Here is a 22,016-nt window from a genome sequence, read left to right as displayed (position 1 = left end):
CCTCCACGACAGGTCGGCAGTTTTCTTTGGAATAAGTATGTGATAATAGGCTTTCCAGTTAGGTTGGAAGGGGTATTCTGTAGGCAAGCAATTGTGCCACTTCCTTGACTGCCAAGTTCCTAAGGAGGGCCGGATTGCTTTGACACAGGCCTGGTATATTGCACGATTTTCCAGACCTGCAGATCCAAAACGTATTTTTGGTAAATATTTTATTATTGTACCAGAATTCATTACAGTGGGGGTGACTTCTAAATTTGGGAAACAGAGGCTTGGCTCACAAACAATTGGGCCATCACCAGTGCGAGATATTGCTCCCAGTGCACCTTAACTTTGCGGTATACGCGAAGTATTTCGCATAGCACAGCAGCGGTTAGACCGCATGCCAACTTTATTTGCAAGTGCTGCAGCACTTAACCATGTCCTAGTCTCAATCATTAGATCAGCAACGTGATGGACACCATTCTGAACAAAATAATCAATAAAAGAGCGTTCCATTCTTATTCTTTTGAAGAGAGAGTTGTAGAAAAGAGGCTCTCTGAAAAACATCTCTTGGGTGTAGGAAACATAATCACGGTCGACCATGAAAACACGCCAAGCATTCAAAATTATATTGTAAAATGGTGGAAGCAAGGACAGATCAATACATTTCATGTTCATTAGGAATAGACCAAATGAATAGTCTAGCATGCCGGCTTGACGGAGGAGGAGGAGAGCAGTGGACCTCCAGGCTAGGTCTGATGGACCATAGAGAAGCCGCCAGATTGAGGCGATGCCAAATGCCATAGCCCTGCATACGATGTCCACAAGACCATGCCCGCCTTCCTCTAAGGGAAGATTCAAGATCTCTGGACGAAGCCAATGTTTTCCACTCCAGAAGAAGTTTATTATTGTCTTCTGTATATTCAGCAGAAAGCGTTCAGGAGGTGGAATGGCTTTGATTCTGTGCCACAGTATAGATGCTGCTAGGTTGTTTATGACCAGGACTCGTCCCCGGTATGAAAGCAAAGCCAGCAAACCTTTCCATTTCCGCAGCTTTTGTTCGAGAGAGTCAGCGAGACCCTCCCAATTTTTCGCTTGTGTTGCTTCATCACCGATGTAAACACCAAGGTACTTCATTCCGTTGAGGGACCAGGTGAGGTGTTTCGGGAGGGCAGGCATAGGGCGCTGGCATGGGCCCATCCACATCGCCTGGCACTTGTTCCAGTTTACCAAAGCTGAAGAAGCTGAACCATAATAGTGCAAGCAATCCACCAGTTTCTTTATCTCATCACTATTATGTACGATGACGCAAATATCGTCAGCATATGCAGAGACTTTCACAGGCCTTGTGAGCAAATTTTTGCATCCGGTTAAGATGCTGCGGACTTTGATTAAAAGAGGCTCAATGGTTAAAGAGTACAGAATACCAGATAAAGGACATCCCTGACGGATACCCCTTCCAACCTTTACAGGTGAAGTTAGCTCAGAGTTTACTCTGAGTATTGAGGAAATGCCATTATAGAGCAGTTTTACCATGGAAAGAAAAACAGGACCAAGTCCAAAACACTCTAGCACCTTGAAAAGATATACATGACTTACACGGTCAAAAGCCTTCTCTTGGTCAAGCACAATCAAACCAAGATTGTCATTTTTTATTTTACACACATCCCAAAGATCTCTTAATAAAAAAATGTTATCGTGTATCTGTCGGTTAGGGATACAGAAAGACTGATCACTTTGAATCAACGACTCTAGGAGTGGGGCGATGCGTCGAGCTAGAACTTTAGAAAATATTTTATAATCTGAAGTTAGAAGAGAGATTGGACGCCAATTATCAATGAGCTGAGGGTCTCCTTTCTTGGGTAATAGACTAATGACTGCTCTACGGAAGCTCATCGGCAAGTCACCACAACGTAATGAACTATTAAAGACCTCCAATAGTTCTGGGCCTAATAAGGGCCAAAAGGATTTATAAAACTCTATTGGGAGGCCGTCCAATCCAGGAGATTTACCCGTAGGTAAAGAAGCAAGGGAAAGTGTAAGCTCTTCCAAGGAAAGTAAGGAGCCAAGCTGATCCCTTTGAGCAGCACTTAGCATGGGTAAGTCAGATGTGAAGTAACTTATTGAGCCATCGTCAACATCATTTGCCATAAACAGGTCTGAAAAGAAGTTATAGACCTCCCTCTTTATATTATCTTGTGACGTCACAGTGTTACCAGTTGAGAGCTTTAAGGTTTCAATTTGCCTTTGATTGGTAGTCTTTTTTATCAAAATGGAAAAAAAATTTGGTCGGTGCATCTAAATTATATAGCTGATCCATCCGTAGACGGACCATTGCACCTTTTGCTTGGTATTCGACTAGGCTGTTTAGTAGAGTCTTCTTTTCCATAAGCAAATGATTATTTGTTCTATTGGGGCTATTTGCCACATCAGTTTGCAACTTCATTATTTCCTTTTCTAGTGTGAACCTCTCCCTTTTTACACTGAAAGAAGAGAAGTAATTAAACTGTTGGCAAAAGACAGCGATCTGTGCCTTTGCGTAGTCCCACTTTCCATATCCCATATCGTCCCATATCGGGTTATCAAAATTATTCTTTCTTTCTTTGAGGCTAATCCAAAACACTTTGAAAGCTTCACAAAAAGCAGCATTTTCCAGCAACATGACATTGAACTTCCAAGGAAAGAGATAGAGATAGAGATAGAGATAGAATAGAGATAGAGATAGAGATAGAGATAGAGATAGAGATAGAGATAGAGATAGAGATAGAGATAGAGAGAGAGAGAGAGAGAGAGAGAGAGAGAGAGAGAGAGAGAGACAGACAGACGGATTCAGTTGGGGTCGGGAGGAGGAGAGAGGGGGGGGGGGGACAGGAGAAGGAACAGGGAGACAGAAGGGAGGGAGAAAGGAGGAGGGGGAGAGCAAAGCCCCACCAAATGTCACTATACTGTATACTCAGGGAGAGAGTGATGTTGCGAGGAGGGGAGTGTGAGGGATGGAAAAAGAGAGGGATGGGAGGGAGAGGAGGGTTAGGGGAGAGAGAAGAGGGAGGAGGGGAGCGAGGATAAGGAAGGTAAAGGGAATGGACGTGAGGAGGGTGATGAGAGGGAGTGAAGAGTGAGGGCAGAAAAGTGAGGATGGGGAGGGGAGAGTGAGGTTGGGAGAGAGGAGGCATTAAAAATCCAGCAAATATGATTCCCAGTTTAATGAGGAACGGCACACACATTGATGAATCACCCTGCCTGTGAAACATCGGGATGACACTTTATCGCTGCATCAGGATTCAAAGCCATGCAAGATGGCTCAGAGCGAGTGTGCATACCTCTTGGACATCGTACTTATCCTGTTGCTTTATACTAATCCTCTATTTATTTTGCCTGGCGAACTCCTGGGATGTTCCCACGTAGTGCCGAACCGTCATATCACCTTGTGGTTTAAGCACACAAGCAAGCACTCCAATGAAACAGTTGAAGAATAACATGTTTATTTCATCACCTTAACATTGTCCACATTGTTTCACCTTAACATTGTCCTTAACATTTGTAATTTATTTTTCAAAAACAACATCCACTGTGATGAAATGTCCATGATACCGCTTGCGACTGTATCGCCATGGATTACAAACATCAATTGATAAGGAACGGCTTGCTTTTATTTTAATCTTTTAATTTTAATCCGTAATATTACATGGATCTCCCGATCTCTTTTAAGGGTGAAGGGGATCTAAAGGTGTCAAAAGCGTCCTAAAGGCAAAAGGGGTCATAAGGGTCGAGATCTTGAAGGGTTGAAAATGTCTTTGGGATGTGGGGGTCAGGCAGCGCTGCCGCCGGCCCACAGGCAAAAGACAACCACCATAGGACCAATAAATTCTTAGTTTTTTAAATGTCCGGTAGGTCCCAAAACCACCGCTGGGAAAAGCTCACCCAGCCAGACAGCGCCAGGTATCCCCCTCACATAGTGCCAGACATCTCCTGCTTGTTACCTTGGCCATGAAGGTGGATTGAGGTTATGTTTTCACTCCGGTTTGGTTGTCTGTTGTCTGTCTGTGAGCAGGATATCTTAAAAAGGTAAGGACCGATTCACATGACCGATTGGTGGACAGGTTGAGTGTGTGTCTTTTGAGGTTGCACAAGTGAGTGATGGATTCTCTTCCAACTGTGCATTTGCATGGGTGTTCTCCATTGTGAATTCTCATGTGCCTTTTGAGGTTGGCCAACCGACTAAAAGATTTTCCACAAATTGAGCATTTGTACGAGTGATCACCATTGTGAATTATCATGTGTTTTAAGGTGATTTGACTGATTAAAATATTTTATACAAACTGTGCATTTGTAAGGGCGTTCATCATTGTGAATTCTCCTGTGCGTTTTAAATTCTAATTTCCTAACAAACGATTTTCCACAATTTGCGCATTTGTATGGGCGTTCTCCATTGTAAATTATCATGTGCCTTTTGAGGTTGGCCAACCGACTAAAAGATTTTCCACAAATTGAGCATTTGTACGGGTGATTACCATTGTGAATTATCATGTGTTTTAAGGTGGTTTGACTGATTAAAAGATTTTCCGCACTCTGTGCATTTGACGGGCGTCCACCATTGTGAATTCTCAGATGCGTTTTAAAATTGGATGAATAAATGAAGGATTTTCCACACTTTGTGCATTTGTATGGGTGATAACTATTGCGAATTATCATGTTGTAGCGGTTACCGCTGGATGCACACAATCGCCTTGCACCGGCCAGAACACGGCCAGACGCGCCTCTCCCGGGCATGCCCGGACTCACTGTTCCCGGGCACGCCCGAACCTCCCGGGCACGCCCGGTCTCGTCTTTCCCGGGCAGGCCCGCTCTCGCCTTTCCAGGGCTCGCCCAGAGCGTCCGGGCATGCCCGCTATCGCCTTTTCAGGGCTCGCCCAGAGCGTCCGGGCATGCCCGCTATCGCCTTTCCAGGGCTCGCCCAGAGCGTCCGGGCATGCCCGCTATCGCCTTTCCAGGGCTCGCCCAGAGCGCCCGGGCACGCCCAGCCTCGACTTGCCAGGCCGCAGCCAAACACGCCCGGGCAGGTCCAGACTCGCCTTTCCAAGGCTCGCCCTTGACACCCGGGCATGCCCGTTATAGCTTTTGCCGGGCAAACTTCCCGACATAAATGTGTATATATATTGCTGCCCGATAAACGGGCTTGTCAGAATACCTGAGCTGTTTTGTTTCAATAAAGCAACTCGGACGAATTCCGTCTTTGGTCGCGTCAATTCTTTCGACTCGCGTTGGAGCGCAGTTCCTTCATTGGTGACCTACCGACATGGATACGGCAGTGACGCTTTAACTGCCTACCTTCTGGGAGGCTCACGCGGCTGTTTGGTTCGCTCAGGCGGACTCTCAGTTCGCCCTGCGAGGCATCACCGCGGACGACACCCGCTTCCACCATGTTGTGGCGGCGCTCGTTTCCGCCACCGCGGCCCGCGCCTTGAGCCTCCTCGAGCACCCGCCGGCTGCTGACAAATACGACGCGCTGAAGACACTCCTCCTCGACGCTTTCGCCCTCTCACCGGCAGCACGCGCACGGCGCCTGCTCGCTCTGCCCGAGCTCGGTGACACGCGCCCGTCAGAGCGCATGGACTATATGCTCTCGTTGCTCGGTGAGCACTCTCCGGATTTTCTGTTCCGCGTGCTGTTCCTTCGCCAGCTGCCTCACCCGGTACGCCTCGCCCTGGCTGGCACGTTGATCACGGATTCCCGCGCCCTCGCCAGGGAAGCCGATAAGATCTCCTCTGCGGGCCAGCACATCGGCGCGGTTACCTGGAGCCCGCCGCCGTCCGAGGCGACGCCCACGATGCCCGAGCGCCCTGCGCGGTTGGAGGCCGAACTGCCGGTGCAACTGGCGGCCGCCACGCCGCACCGCCTGCTTCCGACACGACGGCCGGGGCCTCCACCTGACCGGGCGTGGTGTTATTACCACGCCAGGTTCGGACACAAGGCTCGGACGTGCCGGCCCCCGTGCACTTTTGGCAGGTCGGGAAACGGCTGGGCCGGCGTTCATTCCCAGCCATGAGCGCCGGCCACTCGGGCAACTTGCTGTTTATTCGGGACAAAGCATCTGGGCGGCGTTTCCTGTGTGACACCGGCGCCCAACTGAGCGTCATACCCGCCTCCGAGCAGGACAGGCGGGACGCCGTTTGCGGCCCCTCTTTGGTCGCTGCTAATGGCTCGGCCATACGCACTTTCGGCCCACGCGTCGTCACCCTCTGCTTCGGCAGCCAGCGTTTTCAATGGACTTTTGTGACCGCCTGCGTCCCCATGGCTTTGCTGGGTGCCGACTTCCTCTGCGCGCACGGGCTGCTGGTCGACGTCAAACGTCGTCGCCTTGTCAACGCCGAGACCTTCAGCTCCCTGGCGTGCACGATGAGCAGCTCCGCGCCGACCGAACTGGCATGCGCCCTCCCGGCAGCGAACGAGTTCGCTCGCCTGCTCGCGGAATTCCCGGCCCTCACGCGGCCGACGTTTTCGGCCGTCGCGGTGCGGCACGGGATTGAGCACCACATACCCACTACAGGCCCGCCGGTCTATGCCAGGGCCCGCCGCCTCGACCCGGCCAAGCTCGCCGTGGCGAAGGCCGAGTTCGACGCGTTGGAGCACCTCGGCATCGTGCGGCGCTCCGATAGCGCGTGGGCCTCGCCACTGCACATCGTGCCAAAGCCGGGGGGTGGATGGCGCGCGTGTGGCGACTACCGCCGTCTCAACGACGCTACCACCCCCGACAGGTACCCGATCCCGCATATTCAGGACTTTTCCGCCCGTTTGGCGGGACGGGTCATCTTTTCGAAAATTGACCTGATACGGGGCTACCACCAGGTACCTGTCCGGGCGGCCGACGTCCCGAAGACGGCCGTCATCACGCCGTTCGGCCTGTTCGAATTTTTGCGGATGCCGTTTGGCCTCAAGAACGCGGCCCAGGCGTTCCAGCGCTTGATGGACGGCGTGCTGCACGACCTGCCGTTTCTTTTCGTCTATCTGGACGATATCCTCGTCGCCAGCACGTCCCGCGCCGAGCACCTCCTCCACCTCCGAACACTGTTCGGTCGCCTCAGCGAGCACGGCTTAATTGTCAACCCGGTCAAATGCCACTTCGGCGCGATGACCGTTGACTTTTTGGGCCACCGCATCACCAAGACCGGGGCCGTGCCGCTGCCGACCAAGGTCGAGGCCATCACCACGTTCCCGCGTCCCCGTTCCATCAAGGCCCTCCAAGAGTTCCTCGGCATGGTGAATTTTTATCACCGATTCGTGCCCCGCGCTGCTCAGCTCATGCGGCCCCTTTACGAGGCCCTCCGGGGCAAGCCAGCCAAGCATGACATTGTTTGGTCCACGGCCATGGACGCGGCCTTCGCCAGTGCCAAACGGGCCCTCGCCGATGCAACGCTGCTGGCTCACCCGGTGCTCAACGCGCCCATTGCCCTCACTACAGACGCCTCCAACTACGCGGTGGGCGCCGTCCATGAGCAATGGGTGGACGGGGTTTGGCAGCCACTCGCTTTTTTCAGCCGGCAACTCCGGCCGAACGAGTTAAACTACAGCACGTTCGACCGCGAGCTGCTCGGGCTATTCCTGGCCGTTCGGCATTTCCGACACCTCCTGGAGGGCCGCCCGTTCACGGCTTTCGTCGACCACAAGCCATTGGTCTACGCAATGGCTAAGGTCACGGAGCCGTGGTCGGCCCGCCAGCAGCGCCACCTCTCCGCCGTGTCGGAGTTCACCACGGACATCCGGCACGTCGCCGGCAAAGACAACGCCGTGGCCGACTGTCTTTCTCGGGCCAGCGCGAACGCGGTCCACCTCGGCGTGGACTTCGCGCTCATGGCGGCCGACCAGACCACCGACGCCTCGGTGCAGGCACTCCGTGCGGCGGACACGGGCCTCCGCCTGGCCGACATTCCCTTCGCGGGCACCGTCCTGCTCTGCGACGTCTCCCAGGGCCAGCCTCGCCCCATCGTGCCCGTTTCCTGGCAGCGCCGCATCTTCGCCTCCATCCACGGCCTTTCTCACCCGGGCCGGAAAGCTTCTCAGAAGCTGGTGCCGGCGCGTTTCGTCTGGCACGGCCTTCGACGAAACATCCGCGACTGGGCCAACGCCTGCACGGCCTGCCAGCGGGTCAAGGTCCACCGCCACACCCAGGCCCCGCTGGCACCTTTCGCCGTTCCTGAACGGCGTTTCGACCACGTCCACGTGGACCTGGTGGGTCCCCTGCCCCCCTCGCGGGGGTTCACCCACCTGCTCACCATGGTGGACAGGACCACCAGGTGGCCGATGGCCGTGCCCCTCGCCTCCACCACCACCGCCGACGTGGCGCAGGCGTTCATCGCCACCTGGGTCGCGCGCTTCGGCGCACCAGCGGACATCTCGTCCGACCACGGCCCACAGTTCACGTCTGAGCTTTGGGGCGCGGTCGCCCGTTCGTTGGGGGTCACGCTGCACCGCACCACGGCCTACCACCCCCAAGCCAACGGGGTGTGCGAGCGGTTTCACCGCTCCATGAAGGCCGCACTCATGGCCGGCCTTCAGGACGACGGTTGGGCCGACCAGCTGCCGTGGGTCCTTTTGGGCCTTCGCACGGCCCCCAAGGAAGACCTCCAGGCGTCCGCCGCCGAGCTCGTCTACGGCCAGCCGCTCCGCGTCCCGGGCGAATTCGTGCCCGACGCTACCAGTCCCTGGTCCGCCGCTCGCCAGCGCTCGGACCTCCAGGAGGCCGCCCGACGATTTGCCCCAGTGCCGACGTCCCGCCACGGTGGCCCCCAGTCCTACGTCCCCCCGGCGCTTCGCACAGAGGAGTACGTCTTTGTGCGTCATGACGCGCACCGGGGGCCACTCCGGCCGCCGTACGACGGGCCCTTCCGGGTCCTGCGACGGGGCGACAAGTCTTTCATCGTCGACTTCGGCGGCCGGCCGGACCGGATTTCTGTGGACCGCCTCAAACCGGCGCACATGGACGTCGACCGACCACCAAGGTTGGCCCTTCCTCCGCGGCGAGGCCGCCCCCCATCCACAGTTCCCCCCGCTCGACCACCCACCACCACGTCGGACCCCTCCCCACGACCCTCCAGGGGTCGCTTCGGCCGGGTCATCTGGACCCCCCTTAAATTGACCCTGCCGGTGCAGGTCGATTCTGGAGGGGCGTGTGTAGCGGTTACCGCTGGATGCACACAATCGCCTTGCACCGGCCAGAACACGGCCAGACGCGCCTCTCCCGGGCATGCCCGGACTCACTGTTCCCGGGCACGCCCGAACCTCCCGGGCACGCCCGGTCTCGTCTTTCCTGGGCATGCCCGCTCTCGCCTTTCCAGGGCTCGCCCAGAGCATCCGGGCATGCCCGCTATCGCCTTTTCAGGGCTCGCCCAGAGCGTCCGGGCATGCCCGCTATCGCCTTTCCAGGGCTCGCCCAGAGCGTCCGGGCATGCCCGCTATCGCCTTTCCAGGGCTCGCCCAGAGCGCCCGGGCACGCCCAGCCTCGACTTGCCAGGCCGCAGCCAAACACGCCCGGGCAGGTCCAGACTCGCCTTTCCAAGGCTCGCCCCTGACACCCGGGCATGCCCGTTATAGCTTTTGCCGGGCAAACTTCCCGACATAAATGTGTATATATATTGCTGCCCGATAAACGGGCTTGTCAGAATACCTGAGCTGTTTTGTTTCAATAAAGCAACTCGGACGAATTCCGTCTTTGGTCGCGTCAATTCTTTCGACTCGCGTTGGAGCGCAGTTCCTTCAATGTGTGTTTTAAGGTGATTTGATTGATTAAAAGATTTTCTGCAAACTGTGCATTTGATGGCCGTTCACCATTGTGAATTCTCATGTGTGTTTTCAGGATGGATGACTGATTAAACGATTTTCCACAAACTGAGCATTTGTAAGGGCGTTCACCAATGTGAATTCTCATGTGTGTTTTAAGGCTATGTGACCGATTGAAAGATTTTCCACAATTCGTGCATTCATATGGGCGTTCTCCATTGTGAATTCCCATGTGTGTTTTTAATTGGAATGGCTAAATGAATGTTTCTCCACAAACTGTGCATTTGTATGGATGTTCACCTTTCTTTCCTTTGCGAGTCTTGTAAAAATTATTCTGTGCAAACATTACATTATTCGGTTTGTCTTCTTTGTAAAAAGTCCTTCTGTTTCTTTCAGTTTGCGAGTCCTGCGGGCATGTGTTTGCACCATTCATAAGAGTCGGTGCAGTCTCCCTGGTGGATCCAGTTGATTTACCTGTAAATACAACATCACATGACCTATGAAAAGCCTTCATTTTCTCAATACATGTAGTATCATTTTGACAAATGTATGCAAGGCAAACATTGCATATGTATTACAATCATCCTCAATGAAAACAAGCCTGTGTCTCTGCAGCGACATGTGGTGAGGACGCGAGCCGATCCATGCAAGCAGACATGTAATCACACAACTTGATGGACAGCTTCAAGGACTGTGTTTTTCATTTTTATATTCATATATATATATACTCAAAGGCAAAATTTATTGTGACACACAAACAACAAACAGAATCAGTGTTAAACTTTTACTGCCGCGAATGAAATGTTATTACATGGAAAGACAAATGTTTCAAGGTATGGTAACGATCAACAGTCCAGAAGAACAGTGCACCTGGCATATGCAAATGAGCCACAACACAAGAGGGGGTTCACAAGCAAGTTCACACAGTCAGTAGCGAGTGTGTCCACCTTGTGCATTGATGCAGGCCTGGCACCTTCGCCTCATTGAGGCCACTAAACGTCGATGAAAGTCCTTGGGAAGATCATTCCATATCCGAGGAAGGATTTGGTCGAGTTCCTGCAGCGTTTTTGGAGGATTCGGATGACGTCGTAAACGTCGCTCCATTTCATCCCAGACGTGTTCAATGGGTGACAAATCAGGGGATCTTGCAGGCCAGGGTAACACATTAACATTGTTCTGATTACAATACTGCTGTACAACTCGAGCAACGTGTGGTCTGGCATTATCGTGTTGAAACGTCACTCTAGGGCCGTTCTGTTGCAAAAACGGTAAAGCGGCCATTTGCAAAATCTCGTCTCGGTACCTCACAGCATTCAAGTTCCCCTCAATCACAATCATTGGCGTTCTTGCTGCAGCTGTTATCCCACCCCAGATCATAACGCCCCCACCTCCAAAACGATCCCCTTCCAGAACACATGGCCTGATGTAACGTTCACCTGTGCACCTGTAGACACGTGTCCTACCGTCAGCTCGGTGAAGCTGTGCCAAATGGTGTTTCTATGGACGTTGAATCGACGAGCAACATCACGCTGCGAGGTACCAGACTGAAGCATACCTATAGCTCTCCATCTGTCATTTTCCCCGAGGCGTGGCATGTCGAACTTATTCCAAAACGATGAATAGAGGTGTTTTTCTGACTTCTGCACTTCTTAAGACTGCATTGAGTGGAAATGATAAGCGTCTGGTTGTCTGGCCTTTTAAAGTGAACATTGCTGGCCATTTTTCTCGAATATGTCATGCTTCTTGCAAATTTCATGCAATTTGAACAACAACTGCTTGGTTGCGTTTCTTCGACCATTTTAACACACTCTTTCTCTGGTTCAAATCTAAAAATTCATTCACAAGATTACCAATGAAAAAATTCCATGTCACAATAACTTTTGCCTCTGAGTATATGTCATGTGAATCAGTTGAAAATTGATGATTTATGTGAGCTTGGCCTTTAACCGATTCACCTATCGACTTACTGCACAATAGGCAGGCTTCCACATTTTCACCCCCTCTTCCAGGTGATGAAGTTTCAGGAAAATTGGAATAAGAATGTGACCTGCAGGCGATTGACATACAAACAAGAAAGACATCATGCAGGGCATGATGCATGCAAAATCCACCCTTCAAAATATTTTTTCGATGAAAATTGATGATTTTCAAAGCTCGACCATGAGTTGACCTTGACCTTTTGACCTCAAAAATACTTGGTGGTTTAATTCCGTGTCCAGATATGCAAATCCTCTTAAAATTTCAAGTCAATCGGATGAAAATTGAGTATTTTAGAAATCTGGCCTATGTTGACCTTTTGACCTCAAAAATATTGTCGCGCAACTCCGATTAACACCAGAGTCGCAGATGGCCGAAACAGTCTTATTCGGAGGCAACCACCCAAACACGGATTGTACTATGGCCGTGCGGGAGGAAGAAGGAAAATGGAGGCTGCGGAAGCGCTTAACTGCAGCGCGCCGGCGTAGCTCCGGTCCTGTAAGGGTCAATCAACTCAAGCGGGCACAGGTTTAACAGGGGATGCAAAATAATACCAGGGTTTATTCAAGGAAAAAGGCAAGGACAGGAAAAAGCACGCGCCGGTAACAAATATCCTAATCTGGACGTCCCCACACAACAGATTTCGGATACAAGACGAGGGAGATTAATTAATAAAGAAAAACGTTCGTTATGTTTGGGGGAATGGGTAATGGCCTTACCTGTCTTGTCGTCCTCCGTGTAACACGGCTCCGCTCGGCCGCCACCAGGCCTCGCTCCAAGCACCACAGCAATGCTAAGGCCTGAGCCAACGCCCACTCCGTTCGCACACGACGAGGCCCCTCGCTCCACACTCCAAAGCACCGAGCACCGCCACAGACTGCCAGAGCACGAGCTTAGATGTCCAAAACCAAGAGAGCAACTCAACTACTCGTCAACTCAGGCCGTGAACTGCGAACCAACTGCCGCACAACTGCTCTGAACCAACAACTCTCTCAGATGAACTCAACTCTACTGCTCAAACGAACTGCACATGCAGCGCAACTCAACTCTGCGCAACTCAACTCTGTCTCTTGTGCGAACCCAACTCCTCAAACGAACTGCTAACTCAACTCACTCCATCTCTCTCCCGAAAGCCCAACTCTCTCATATGGCGTTCGGCGCTCGCTAATATCACCTTCTTCGTGACGTCAGCCTTGGCGCGCTGCCAACCAATCAGTCTCCTCCACCGACTCGCCGGCTCGCCCAGGTGCACGCCCACTGCGTCACTCCCACTCCCTGCTCCTGGTCATAGCGCAGGTCATAGCGCGTTAACTCTGCAAAATTGACGAAATGTCTTTAAACTCGAACTTGGTCTGCAACTTATCATAATAAAGCCACGTACCAACTACCAAGTTTCAGTTGAATATGTTAATGGGTTTGGGGAAAAAGTCTGAAAATCAACAGGTGGGATGGACAAACGGACAGACAGATTGAGAGTAAACCTATAGACCCCTCCGGTGAAACCGGTAGGATACTAACAACAGACCAGGCCAAGCAATATACATGCGAATCTTTGATTTTGCAAGTAACAAGAAAGATGTCATGCACAGCACAATATTTGCAAAATCCAAATAAACAATAGTTGCCATGGAAACAGCAATTTGGTAATTTGGAAAGTTTGACCTATCAAGTGTTTTTACATGGTGGAATGTTGAGCAAAACAAATTTGGTGATGCTGTCACGGTAATAGAAAAAGAGCCAGGATGACTCACGACATCCTCAGTTAGATATCTAATTAGTCTCACTCCGAAGGGGATGTGAGGCAATTGCAATGCCCGTGTGTGTGAGTGTGAGTGTGAGTGTGAGTGTGTGTGTGTGTGTGTGTGTGTGTGTGTGTGTGTGTGTGTGTGTCCGAGTCAAAATATTTTTTCTGTAAAAATGGTTTTCTCTGCAACCGCTTGGCTAATCAATAAAAAAAAAACACCTTTAGAGGCCATTTTTCCCCGCAAAGCGGGGGTTGGCCTTTTTCGGGAACCGTGGTTGTTGTTGTTTTTTGGTCCCCTTTTTGAAGTGATGTTTTACGGCCGGATGCCCTTCCTGACGCCAACCATTTTTGCCGCCTTTAACGACAAACAGGGAATTACCAGTGAACTGGTACTCAATTAGCCGACCTCGGAAGGATGACAGGCTGAGTCAACCCCCCTGGCGTTAATTCAGCGATCGACCCGTGATTCGAACCCAGGATCCTAGGATCCTAAGCCGGCACCCTAGCCGCTAGCCCAACACCAGGCTTGGCGAATCAATGTGAAACTTTAAACATGGGAGGGACTCCACATGGAGAATATCCGGCGATTGAGATCACTGGTGACAGATAACCGAAACGGTCTTTAATTCCGAGGCGATCAGCTGAAATTGGCAGTTGGTTTGTCACGCGCGAGATGGAAAGATGCGAAGCGCTTACCTGAACAGAGCACATAGGTTTAATCCGAAACCACCACAAACAGACATGACAAAGAAATTCAACACTCATGATTTCATGAAAATTAATGTAATAGGAAAAATGTAATAGGAATGAAAATAAATGTAACACCAAGGGGACAAATAAAAGAAAATAAAACCCCTTTAGCTGGCCGGCACTCAGCTCTCTTGCCAAATGGCTTTCTTTCACGCTGGTGGTCGTTGAAGCTCGATGCCATCACGCGGGAAGCGCACAAGATGGCCGCGGAGTCGCTCTCCACGGAGTAATGAACTCCGTGGAGTCATGAACATGAGAAGAGTTGTGAGGGTGGTCCTGTTTCGTGTCCCTCTGCTGTCCGGGGAAGCACAACGCGGACCCCAGTCCACCACGAGCCCAGCGGTGTCTGAAACCGCCTCAAAATCCTGCCGACTCGGCAAAAGCATTCCTCACAGGCCCCAGAAAATAAAAACCAGCTCCTTCACCAACGTCCGTTTTTCTCTTGCACCTTCTCTTACACCGACGATACTGCCGTGCATCACATAGAGACGGTATTGGGAGGGAGAGGTGTATAATAATTCATTGATTAATTGCGTAATTAAAATCGACAAATAACTAGAACTGCCACTTTATAACTGCTGGCAGTGATGACTGGTTTCCTCCACCTTCCCGCTTTCATACAACCCCGTTTTCATTGGACACGCGCTGATACAACCCTGCTTTCATTGGACATGCTTTGACACAACCCCGCTTTGACACAACCCTGCTTTGACACAACCCCACTTTGACACAACCCCGCTTTGACACAACCCCGCTTTGATACAACCCCGCTTTGAAACAACCCCGCTTTGAAACAACCCCTCTTTGAAACAACCCGGCTTTGATACAACCCCACTTTCATACAACCCCACTTTCATACAACCCCGCTTTGATACATCCCCTCTTTGATACAACCCCGCTTTGATGCAACCCCGCTTTGATGCAACCTTGCTTTCATACAACTCTACTTTCATGATTAATTAAACTGACACCGAAAAGTCACACGGCTGAAGAAGATAAAATGTAGAGTTTCTTCTTCTTCACACAATAACAACAGCTACCTTCCAGACCGTACAACCAATCATGTTGAAATTTTACGCAATTATTCCACTTGAATCCTTGCACATCACTTTAAAGTTTCACGTCGATCAATGAAGCGGTTCAATAGAAAGAAAGTTTAAAATATTTCCGTTGAATAATTATCTATCGCTGCCAAACCATGTGTGAAGTTTTCACTCGATATGATCAAACTTAAGAGAGGAGATGGGTTTTAAAGGTTTATGCTTCAAAGCATCATAGCTCCCAAACCATTCGACCGAGAACATCACAGCCCCCAAATTTTTGTTTGTTATGGGTACACGGTCATGCATGCAAAAGATGGGCTCGATCTGCTCAGCCGTTACGGAGAAAGGTTATTTTTTGTGATTTTTAACGTTTTTCACTTGAAAGAATATGGCGGCTGAACCACGTGACCTATGACGTCATTAGTTTTCTTTTCTGCATCAATTTATACCTAAGTTATGCTCAAGAAATTTCATCATGATTGAACAAAGTTTTTTTTTTCACATGTTATTCTCCATGGAGTTCTTTACAATGAGCCACACATCAATGTTTTTGACGCAGCACTTTTGGAGATATAGAGGTGGAATTTTTTTTTTTACAAGATGGCGCCCGTACCACGTGACATATGACGTCATAATTACCATTACAAGTTTCGACAGGGTGTCAGTACTATGTTGAAAATTTCCTGTCAATCGATCCAACTATTGCAGAGAAACTGATTTTTAAAGGAAATTAATCCGAAAAATGGCAGTGGCACAATCAGTTAGATGGCCTGGGACGAAAATGTGTTGCGTTTCTTCTTCTTTCAACAATAACGACTTCTGGCTTCCAGACCGTACAACCAACCAATGATGTTGAAATTTTGAACACTTATTCCGCTTGATGACAGTTACATTACATTAAAGTTTCAAGTCGGTCAATGCAGCGGTTCAAGATATAGAAGCTTTTAAGACTTTTTAACAATTATTTATTGGAGCCAAACCATGTGACTTATCGGAACTTCCCAAGTAACGTTTTAACTTCCCCACATGGGGAACATATGTGTAAAGTTTCCACTCGATATCTTCAAAAATGAGGGAGAAGATTGGTTTTAAAGTTTATGCTTAAAAACGTCATAATTCTGAAACCATGTGACCTATGATGTCATGATCGCTTAACCCTTTGTTCATCATGGGTATGCAATAATGCATGCAAAGTTTGGGTTCGATCTGTTCAGCCGTTGGAGAATTTTTTTGGCCCTACATTGTCTTTCACTTAGGTCAAGAACAAAAAAATATCATATTCGTGGCATCAAGGATTCTGTTTATTGAATTCCTACCTCATAACGTTCGCACTTTTAATATCCTAAATAAACATATTTTTGGTTCCAATACAGAGTTCTTTAGAATAAGCCATGGCAAAAAATTTTCCATTGAGCCGTTTCGGAGATATAGAGGGGCAAAGTTGAAGGGTTTTTTTTCCAAGATGGCGCCCATACCACGTGACCTATGACATCATAATTAACAGTAAAAAAATTCTACAGGTTTAGCCAATCACTTGGTGAAAATTTTGTGCTAATCGGACCAACGTTTACAGAGAACATTGATTTTAAAGTTTTCTTGCGTGAAAAAAGTGGCGGAAACCAAAGTAGGGGGGAAGAAAAATTAAAGGGAAAAACAATAGATTTTCCTCTACATTGTATGTAGAGGAAACCTAAAAATCATAAAATAATTTCTTAGTCAATTGACTAATAGCATACCTCACCCACCAGTGTTTCATCCAAAGCTGTAACTTTTTCAACATTCAATGTCATTAATTGAAAAAAAAAATTAATTGATTAATCAATAAATCGAAAATGTCGTTTATAGCCACCTCACTTGGTCACTGTCGTGCCCAAATATCAGCTTCTTAGCTCAAAAGGTGCCTGAGATATTGCCCAGATGAGAAAAAAAAGAAATAAGTACTTAAGTAATCGATAATAATTAAGTAATCAATTAATTATTCAAAAAACAAAATATACAATTTTTGCCAAATAACTTGCTCACTATTGTGCCAAAATTTCAGCTTCCTCGCTCAAATGATGGCTGAGATATTGCTCGGACAAACAAGAAAGCAAGAAAACAAGTCCAGATACATTCAAAGGACCGCCCCCATGCCAAATAATTAAATATCCTCGCGCCCGGCAATACCGCCGTGCACCTCAGAGACTGTATTGGGAGGGAGAGGTGTACAATAATTGATTGATTAATTGCACAATTAAAATCAATAAACAGTAATCATGAAATATTTTCTTAATCAATTGGCTAATAGCATACCTAAACTACCAGTGCTTCATTTGAAGCTATAACTTTTATAAAATTCATTAAATAAGTCATTAATCAAAAAATTAAATAATTAATTTTTTAATCAATAAATAATTAATCACTTAATTGATTCATTCATAAATCAAAAATATCCTTTAGAGCCACATTACTTGGTCCCTATCGTGTCCAAATATTATTTTCGTAGCTCAAAAGGTGCCTGAGATATTGCCCAGATGAGAAAGAAAATAAATAAATGATTAATAATGAAAATAATAATAATAATCAAAAATAATTAAATAATTTATCAATTGGTGAATAGAATAGCTAAACCACCACCATTTCATCCAAATCTGTAACCTTAAAAAATATATAATTAATGTAGTCATTTTTCGAATAATTAAACAATTAATTGATTTTTCAATAAATCAAAATTAGCCTTTACAGCCAAATCACTTGGTCATTGTCATGTCCAAGTATCAGCTTCCTCGCTAAAAACGTGCCTGAGATATTGCCCAGAAGAGAAAGGTAATACATAAGTTCTTAATTAATTATAATTAAGTAATTGATCAATTAATGACTTAATAAAAAACAACAAACACCGTTTTTGGCAAAGCACTTGCTCACTGTTGTGCCGAAATTTCAGCTGCTTAGCTCAAAAGATGGCTGAGATATTGCCTGGACAAACAAGAAAACAAGCAAACAAACAAGAAAGAAAACAAGAAAACAAACAACCGGAGTGAAAACTGAGTACTCCCTTTCAGCGCGCGTCATTGCCGAGCCCCCTTCAGCGCCCCGCGATAACGTCATGCAACGCCTTGAGAAGGTGTATGAAAGAAGCGGTGTACAACAAGAAAACAAGAAATAGCCAGGGAATATTGCAAAAATCTGGGAACAAATTCCTTACCAAGAAATTTCTTCACCAATGTGTTTGTAAGGGTGTCCACTAACACATTTCAAAAAGTTTAAATTCAAGTCTCCTAGGGGAACCCGTGACAGGGGTCAACAGGGGTCAATTACCTTTTTTAAGATCAAATTTTTCTTATATTTACATTCTGGGTCACAGTATCCGACAGGAAGCATCAGAATTATTCAAAGTAGGCTCATTTTTAAGCTAAGAACATATCTGACATGGTGATACCTAAAACAAATCAATATGTTAAAAAGTTTACACAATTTTGAGCAAAAAATAATAATTTTTTGTCATTTTTTGGGTAAAAATTAACTTTTCTGGTCTACAATTCGTCTTCTGGGTAGATACCCCTTCGTTTCATTTTTCTGGAAGTTTCCAGCAAACTGCCCAAGATATGCAGCCTTAATGTATTATAAGTAAAACATTCTGGTATTTATAAAATTGAAACTATGAAAGGTCACTGACCTTTATTGTTTTCCCTTATTGTAACATAAATTGTAATAACCGTTACAGGTATTTTTCTTTTGTTACCCTAATTTTTTAACCCTAGCTTTTTCCTTTGTAGGGCAGTACAGGCTAGCAGTATGGACGTAGACATTATTCCTGCACCTCCGCTTAATTGCTTCATCTGTGAAGGCCCGGAGACGCCAGCTCAGAAGCTCTCACAGGCAACTCCTAAAGGCTACCCTACTCTGTTGGCGTATGCAGAAGCGGTTGGAAATGCTACAATTTTGGAGCGCATGAAGGAGGCATGGAATGTCGGAAGACTGAGATACCACTTCGAGTGTAAACGTGATTTGTACAACATGTCTGTCAAGGTCACCATGAAGTCAACTCGTAAGTGCGACCCTTGCAGACCACGACGGGCACCTGTCCTGCATTGTTACCAGGATGCTGGACACCTTTTCAGCTGCGGGGCATCATCAATATGCCAAGGGCGCACGGCTGTATTGTCAGCTGATGAAGCAACTCAAAACTTCGCCTAGATACAAGGAGACCTTCGAAAGTTTCACTGCTCACGGGAATCACGTTGTCCGTTACTCTTGCCATGATTGGTCTGGCACCTGGTGTGACATCTGTATCGAGCAGAAACTGATGAAGGGGGCCAAGTCAGAAGGTGGTTTGAGCAGAGGGAGGATGAGGAATAGTGATTCTGGCCACAAGTGCTGGGTACAAACCCTCAACCACTTCTCCGATGTCAACCAGCGCATGGAGGAAGGTGCCAAGAAACATGGTCCACTCCACAAAGACCTTGCCAAAACTCGGATGAAGCGAGACGCTGAAGCGATTGGACTTGCCCTGAAGTGGTTGGAGGAGAACAATCCCTTCGACCACGATCGAGACAAGCATTTGCTTGTATCCTTCTCAACAGGATTCACGAGCACTGCAGATGACACAGTCAATGCTGAGAGAGCGGCCGAAGTAGGGAGGGAGATGCAGATAAAGCTGGACGGAAAGTCAGTGACATCGACCATGCAGGTGAAGTTCAAGGTACAGGCCCTGTCATTGCTCAGAAAGATTCCCAAGGTCAATGAGAAGAAGATTCACCTAAACTCACTCAAGTTGTTCAACCGACTGATAATTTTCGCCCAACGGCATATGACAGTCGAGACAAGCTTAAAGTATGAGCTGACTCCCTTCCCCTTGTCCTTGTTCAGCAACAAAGATCAGAAAATGAACAAGGCGAACAAGGCAGGCTTTTCCAAGACTAGCCTGAAGGAGTTGACCGATCCGCTTGACCTCACTGACCAAGCCTGCTCCAGTCTGGAGGTTGATGGCGGATGGCTTCTCTACATGGTGAAGTGGGAACAAGGTCAGACTTGGCAGGAGATTGCCGACAGTTACCTGAGCTACGTGCAGTGTCTCGGCCGTCGGTCTCAGAAGATCACTGTTGTCTTCGATGGCTATAACAGCTCGCCAAAAGATCACGACCACATCCGGCGTACCAAGAACTCCTGCTGTGATCTACAGATTCGACCGGATATGATACATTTGACACCAAAGGCAAAGTTCATGGACAACACTCATAACAAGAGTGAGCTCATCCATCTCCTCTCTTCAACATTCCGGAAATGTCAGATCACCGTGGAGCAGTGTGACAATGATGCTGACACTTCGATTGTGAGAGCGGCACTGGCTGCTGCTACAGATGACTCTGTTGAGGTCAGTAAAATTTTGTGTAGGTATTTTACTTACATCAACTACGATTACTTTTGATTTGTTTCTGTGTTGATAAAACAAAACAAAAAAACCTTGACATTGGCACATATAAAACTAATTAACTGAGTTGAATAAAAAAAGAAGAGGCAATGTTTTTTTTTTTTTAATTTGGCAAATGCAAATGTTGTGCTGCACTGGGCATCAGTAAACACATGATCGTCATTTTTGTAACGTCAATTGTATTTTGATGTGCCACATTGTTATGAAAGTGCATTTATCCTCAGAAAAGAAGAGTAGCATAGTTAAATAACTTTTCAATTGCTAAGTTCACCGTGTTTGCAAAATTCAAGACGCTTTGCTCATATCTTATTCTATTTTCAGGTGCGGGCGGAAGACGCGGACGTGCTGATAATGCTGGTACACCATAGCTCAAGCACCAACCATCCACTCTTCTTAACCACATCGAAGGGCTCTTACGATGTCAGGAGGATCCGAGAAGCTCTCTCTGAAAGACAGAGGCGGTACCTGCTCTTTACTCACGCCTTCACCGGTTGTGATACGGTTTCTGCAATCGGGGGCCACGGGAAAACGCCTCTATTTGACAGGTTTTGTGCAGGGGACATTGATGAACATATGGACATCTTCCTTGACGTACGGGCTACTAAGGACGTGGTGATCGGGGCTGGTATTGCGATTTTCCAGCACATTTACCATGAACCAGGTACTACTTTGGGTGCAATTCGATACAACATGTTCTCGCGGAAGGCGGCGGCCGGGCTGATCAAACCAGAGACTCTACCTCCAACAGAGGGTACAGCTGCACAGCATTCTCTCCGTGCCTATCTCCAAACCCGGGACTGGATGCTGCTGCAGAGCATGTCTTTGGACCCCAGTGACTATGGATGGACGGTAGGGGTTCGTGGTTATGAGCCAGTTCCAACAGTAGACCCCATGACTCCTGAGGAGCTGCTCCGGTTCACGACCTGCAATTGTGCTGGAGATTGCAGCAACCGGCGGTGCAACTGCAAGAAGAATGGTGTCAAGTGTATCTCAGCATGCGGAAGTTGTACAGGCATTACATGTATGAACTGTATCCCTGATGATGTAGAGTCTGGAGAAGACTCAGACCTCGTCTCCTGAGGTATTTGACATTGTGGAGCAGTATCGATTTAAACCCTTACACGAAAGCGGACGAACCGATGGTAAACCGATTCCGGATTCCCAGTAACGGTTATTACAATTTATGTTACAATAAGGGAAAACAATAAAGGTCAGTGACCTTTCATAGTTTCAATTTTATAAATACCAGAATGTTTTACTTATAATACATTAAGGCTGCATATCTTGGGCAGTTTGCTGGAAACTTTCAGAAAAATGAAATGAAGGGGTATCTACCTAG

Source organism: Myxine glutinosa, chromosome 5, assembly GCF_964187855.1.
Source record: "Myxine glutinosa chromosome 5, kmMyxGlut1.1, whole genome shotgun sequence".
Lineage (NCBI taxonomy): Eukaryota > Metazoa > Chordata > Myxini > Myxiniformes > Myxinidae > Myxine > Myxine glutinosa.
Note: the sequence above shows the minus strand (reverse complement) of the source record.